Source organism: Eubalaena glacialis, chromosome 17 (assembly GCF_028564815.1).
Source record: "Eubalaena glacialis isolate mEubGla1 chromosome 17, mEubGla1.1.hap2.+ XY, whole genome shotgun sequence".
Classification (NCBI taxonomy): Eukaryota; Metazoa; Chordata; class Mammalia; order Artiodactyla; family Balaenidae; genus Eubalaena; species Eubalaena glacialis.
In genome coordinates, this window is record NC_083732.1 from 88,181,142 (window position 1) to 88,187,911 (window position 6,770).

Sequence of the window (6,770 nt, forward strand, 5' to 3'; positions counted from 1 at the left end):
TCCTGGGCACTGCAGCCCTTCCCCCACCACGAGGGCCACATCTGGGCACCGGCCACGTCTCCATGGCTGAGTCCCAGCAGGACACAGCCAAAGCCCAGAATTGGCTTACACCAGGTGGAAGATTCTCACAGACAAAAGAGCTGGTTCCCAGAGCTACAGGGGCGTCTGCAAGGTCACAGGTCACATTTGTCCCCCAGGCGCACCTGAGCCCCATCAGCTTTGGTCTGTCTGCTTCCCAGAAGGTGGCCCTCGCATCCTGAGGTACCCTCATGGCGAGTCATGTGCGGTCCTTGAGAGAACCAAGAAAATAGCCGGCAAGCACTGTCTGGGGTCCGGGGCTCAGGAGGGAGCCCTGTTTGAGAAAGGCTGTGTGGGTCATGAAGCCTGTTTAGAGGTAGCAACCACTACAGAAAACAACACGCATGCACATAAAAATATCACATGAGCGTTGTTTATGAAAGTCCTGCACAGACACATATATGAAATGGTATTGAATGTGTGTACTTTGGTTTTTCATCTATAAATGTTGCATTTATGTACATGTTGGCAGGGGGTGGGGTGTTTTCCTGTCTGTCTGTATATATGACTACATATGTGCTTATCTTTCTTTTTCACTTCGAGTGCCAGGAAGCTCAGATCCCCATTTGTACCACCCCCAGCAAGCATGTATATCTCTAGGTTATTCATGTTTGCATGTTTCATTGTCACACACCAGTTAACTTTCTTTTTCTTTTTTTTAAAATTAATTAATTAATTTATTTGGTTGCGTTGGGTCTTAGTTGCAGCAGGCGGGCTCCTTAGTTGTGGCATGCGAACTCTTAGTTGCGGCATGCATGTGGGATCTAGTTCCCGGACCAGGGATCAAACCCCGGCCCCCTGCACTGGGAGCCAGAGTCTTAACCACTGCACCACCAGGGAAGTCCCCCTGTCAACTTTCTTTTTCCCCCTCCTTCTAAGACTCTCCAAGTCTCTTGTTCTCAGACCTGTGATGTCTTCATCCCCTCCTGGCCCTGCTTAGTTCTCTGTGTAAAGCTCAGTCTGGAAAGAGAGCCTATTCTAGTTCCTCCCCAGGTGGACGCCATAGCCTGCGATGGGCAGCCCGTCTCTGACTTTCCCCTGCCACTTGCTGAAAAGGTAAAAATCAACCAGAGGATATGAGTGGAACTAGAATTAGATGGCAAACAACTGGGGCATCAAAAATATTCCTTGCCCACTTTTCATGCCCTGAGAAATTGACCAAATCCTCTAGAATTTAGGGCTGCCCCGTGTGCAATATCTCGTGTTGTAGGAGAGTTTGCTATTGTCAATTCATTGAAATAAGAGAGGACAGTTCATTGTATTAAGTTCATGTTCCATAAAACTAATGGCCCAATGGGTTCCATCAGGCACTCCCTCTGTGGCAGTAATTAAACATCCCTGCCCCTGGCACTCAGGTGTTGGAACTGAGACTTGAACAAGACCTTCCAGTGCTTTGGTTTTGTTCGGTGTCCAGATTTTATCATTTCTCAAAAGTCTTCTTTATCTCATATCTCAGGATCATAGTCTCCAACTTAGGGAAAATTAAGTTAGAAATTAATAACAAAAAGATAAATACAATTTTAACACATGTAAAAATCTAAAAAACACATTTCAAATTAACACAGACTTTTAAAAAAGAGCATCTGAAATATATATTTTTTAATACCCAGAACAGATGAATGAGGAAAATACCACTCCCCAAAATGTTTGGGATGCAGTGAAGGGTGATAGTTTGGGCAAAGTTTATATCCTTCTGTACTTACATGAAAGAACAATAAAACTATTCTGTCGAGAGGCTCATAGTTTAAATTTTTCATTTCTTTCAGTGCAGATATGCTGGCAATGAATTCTCATACTTTTATTGTATCAAAAAAGTATTTATTTCACCTTCCTTCTTGAAGAATACTTTCACTGGATATGGAATTCTGGGCAAATCATTTTTTATCTCAGCACTTTAAAGATATTGTTCCACTGTCTTCCAGCCTCAATTTTTTTGATGGGAAGTCAACTGATAATTGCGTTGTTGTCTCTCTGCTTAGTCAAGGGTGTTTTCCTCTGGCTGCTTTCAAAATTCTCTTATCTTTGGTTGTCAACAGTTTGTGTTGTGCCTAAATGTAGTTTTTTCATATTTATACTACTTGGGATTTGTTGAGATTCTTAAATCTGTAATTTTATGCCTTACATCAAATATGGAAAATTTTTCACCATTATTTCTTCAAACGATTCTCTCTCTTCTTTTTCAGGAACTCCTGTTACATTTATGTGAGCTTTTTAAAATATTGTTCCACAGTTCCTTGAGGCTTTGTACATTTTTTCTATCTTTTTCTGTGTATTCTTCATATAGGTTAATATCTATTGTTTTTTCTTCAAGTTACTAACTCTTTCTTCTATCACTTCCAATCTTCTGGTAAGCCCAGCTTGTGAAATTTTAGTTCAAATATTTTTCTCTTTTTAGTTCTTTCAATCCTGTTATAGTTTCTATTTCTCCATTCAGGTTTCCTATCCCTTCATTCATTACAAGCATATTTTCATTTATACCCTTGTACATAGTTAAAATGTCAGCTCTAAAGCCTTTATGTGGTAATTACAAAATCTGGGTTATCTCAGAGTTGATCTCCATTCATTATCTCTTCTTCAGAGTGTGGGTCATATTTTCCTGTTTCATCATGTGTAGGTAATTTTAGATTGCTTCCTGGACATTAAGAATGATATGCATAGAAAGTCTGAATTTGTTATGTTCCTCTGAAGGGTATTAATTTTTAAAATCAGGCCATTAACTTGGCTGAACTCAACTGTCTCCTCTACAGAGGCTGATAACTAAAGCTTCAGTTCCATTCTATTACTCTTAACTGGGCTACGTGGAGTCTTCCCTGCCCATGCATGGTTCAGAGGTCAACCAGAGATTTGAGGAGACTTTCTACATGGAATTTTGGACTCCCCTTCTCTGGATCTATCTTTTTCGGATTTGTTCCCTCATATTCCGGCTGCTGTTGTGGTCATGCACTTTGCCCTCTAGTTCTTCAAGTCAGCAAGAATGTGGATTTTCTACCTGATTTTTAGTCTCCCCATCTGGCACAGACTGGAAGATGTCCTCAGGCTAAAATCCATAACAATAGTAAACTTACCAGTGATTCCCCTGCCCAAGTGTTGACTGCCCTTTGGTACCTGCCTGTTTTTGGTCACTCAGAGAGAATGTAGTCAGAGACAAACAGGCATGGCCAGATCCGACATGGTGGGTCAGATTTTTCCTGCAGGCTGTAGTTTGCCAACCACTTCTATAATCTATAAATAATGACAGTTTAGTTTCTTCCTTTCCAATCTTTATGCCTTTATTTTTATTTTCTTATTTTGTTACACTATCTTATTCTATCATTGAATAGAAATGGTGAGAGTGAATATTTATGTATCATTCGTGATGTTACCAAAAATGCTAATAATGTTTCCCTGTTTACAATTGGTGGTAAGTTTTTTACAGATAGCCATTACTACCAAGTTAGGGTAATACTCTTCTGGTCCTATTTATAAGAAGTTTTTCACGAATTTGTGTTAAGTTTTTTCCAAAAACTTTTTCATTGAATGACCAGGTGACTTTTATCATTTAGTCTGCTTCTGTGGTTAAAATTCATTTATAGATTTTCTAATTTCAAGCCTTCCTTGAATTCCTGGATTAAATCTACCTTGGTCATCTTGAATTATCTTTTTATACATTTTTTGGATTTAATTTGTTAAAATTTTGCTTGTAGTTTTGTTTCTAGGTTTTTGAGTAAATGGGCCAGAAATGTTCTTGCCATGATTTTCAGGCCTTCACATTGTACTGCAGTGCCTTTTGGATGAGCTGGGGAGTATTCTCTCCTCCTATTCTCGGGAAAGTGCATGAGGTTGAGGGGATCTGAAGGGCTGTTAAACCCACTTGTAAGATCATCTGGGCCTAATGTTTCCCTTAGGGAGATTTTTGCTTTAATTTATGTCAGCTATAGCACAGTTCATGCTATCTAATTGCGAGTCCATTTTTCAAGATATTCTTTTCTATGAATTTTTCTGCTTCATCTGGTTTTTCAAATTGCCATATCAGCTGTGCTTTGTCTGTGGATGTGCTCTCTTTTTATCTTATATTATCTATATATGCCTTACCTCTTTTTAATTTCCTTGTTCAATCGTGTCAGGAATTTCTTTTGCTGGTCTTGAGATAATTTTGGCTCGCTTGATCATCCTATCATCTCTTTTTTATTTCCACTTTTTCCTTTATTATCTCTTTTTTTGGATCTAATCTGTTGTTCATTTTTTAAGTTCAAAATTGGACACTTTCAGCTTCTCTTATTTTCTAGTATAAGTAGTTAAGGATAAAAATGCCCAATTTCATGCATCCCAATAATTTTGATATGTTGTTTTTTCCTTATTTTTCAGTTACAGATAGTTTTACATTTCCATTGTGGTTGTGATTTTTTTTTTTTTTTTTTTTTTTGGCCACGCCGTGCACAGCATGCAGGGTCTCAGTTCCCCAACCACAGATCGAATCCATGCCCCCTGCAGTGGAGGTGCAGAGTCCTAACCACTGGACCACCAGGGAATTCCCCATTTCCATTGTGATTTCATTTTTCATCCTTAGATATACCAGAAGAATATTTTAATTTACTGGTATAAATTAATTTTTATTTATCTATTTGTATCAACATTTAAATTAAATGGGTGATGATCAGAGAGTGTGGCCATCATAATAAACAATTCATTTAGGAGAAATTTGGAACTTTAGAATGAAATTAAAGTTCTTGAATGTACTATTCAAGGTTCCATAGCAAATACCCACCTGTTCCTGGTGTGAGATTCTTTCATTTTGCAGAGTAGGGGTACAGGTGGGGAAGCAGGAGGAACAATGGCCTGAGGAAGACCACTGATCCTGTCTTTTTGTTAGATGGGAAATTGAAATACTAAACTGTGTTCTTCATGAGTCAAGAGGAGATGGCTGACAGCCCTGGAGCCCCGAGATCTGGTTAAATGTTCAGGGTGTGGCCTGTGGTCATGGAGCAGTTGTGATGCTCCTGCAGCATCTGAGCAACTCACCCCTGCCCAACTCGCATGAACCCCGAGGTCCATATGTACACAACTGTACGCTTTGCCTTGTCCCCAGACCGCTGGAGGGAGTCTGAGCGAGGCGCCGTAGCTTGTACAGTGGAATCGGAATAGAAGGCAGAGCAAGGGTGGACTTTGTGGGCGTTGCTCTGTGCAGGGACCAGAAAATAGGAGGAGGGTCAGAGGAGCCAAACTGCCCCCATTTATAGCCAAAGAGTAAAGGACCACAGAAGCCGATGATCAGAGACTCCATGAATGGGAGGGAGAGGGGAAGGAACAGAAGAAAAGCTGGGCCTGGGGCAGTCACGAAGGCCAAGCTGCCGCCTGTGGAAGGTGCAGGGCATGAGGCTGTCAGCGCCGAGGTTGGAATCCCGTGTGAAGGAAACGGGACAGGTGCACCTCCTTGTGCCCAGGAGCCAAAGCAGAGCTAGGGCCCTAGATGCCAAATTACAACCCTACGTCCCCTCAGAGGAGACAAGGGGAACCAGGGGCTCCCTTGTATCTCCATGTGGGACAGACCTCTTGACATCATACTGGAGTCAATTCAAGGAAGCAGTGCCCACTGTTCTTTGCACGGCTATGCTGCGGGCTGGCGCTTGGCAACAGTGGGGTCATGGTACGCCCCCCCCCCCATGATCCGGATTGAATCAGGGGTAACTCAGGAAACAGATGGAGTTCAGTCCTTTAAGCCAGTGGCCATGGAACTTTTCTGACCATGACCCATATTCAGAAACATGGCATGTGAGTGTACACACATACACACACACACACCCTCACACTCACGTGAATACACACATATAAACACACCTACACACGTGCATACACCCATACACATATACACACTCACATAAATACACACACATATACATACAAATATATACACACATACACATTCACACATACATGCACACACACAGATATGCATAATTGTAACACACACTCATATATACATGGAAAGGAAGGGTTAACAGCTGGTTGCAACCCTCCCTCCCTCCCCTGGGGATGCCTTGGAGAAGGAGAAAAATATAAAGAGAGGAAAAGGAAACCACCAGGCAAATTTCCTGTGGACTTGCTGCTCAGAGCTCCTGGTGTTCTTACTAGCAGACAGAGGAGTGTCCTTACCTTGGCCTGCCTCAGCTTGTGATAAACACATCTGGATCTGTGGGCCACGGCCCTGGGAAGGGTCAGATTCTCCCCTGAGGTTATTGGCGTTTGAAGGGCAATGTTTCACAATGGAAACACCCAGTGTTGGTGTCGGCCTCACACACCGCCAAGCACTCCTCAACCTGGACCCCAGCGAGGGAGGCGTCACGGGGCGGATGGCTAGGTCCTCGTGCTGCCCTGCATCTCACAGTGACCTGGACAGTCCAACTCCTGTGCTACCTCTGGCTGGTGCTGTGAATAGGATTGCTTTTTTTATGATGACAAGAAAAAAGAGTGGGAAAACCAAGGCACTGGGAGCCAGGATTCCTGAAAACCCATCCTTGATACAGAACAGTGGAAGTCTTGAGGCAGCTACAGAGAACGGGTCCTACCAGTGGCAAACGGAGGAGATAGACCTGGATCCCATGGAGCTGCCCAGGGGACAGACAGAGGGACATTAGGAAGAAGAGTTTATTCTCTGGCTGCTGTTAGTAGGTAAAAGCTAGACCTTTAGAGGAGCTGGGATAATCAGAAAGAAGCCG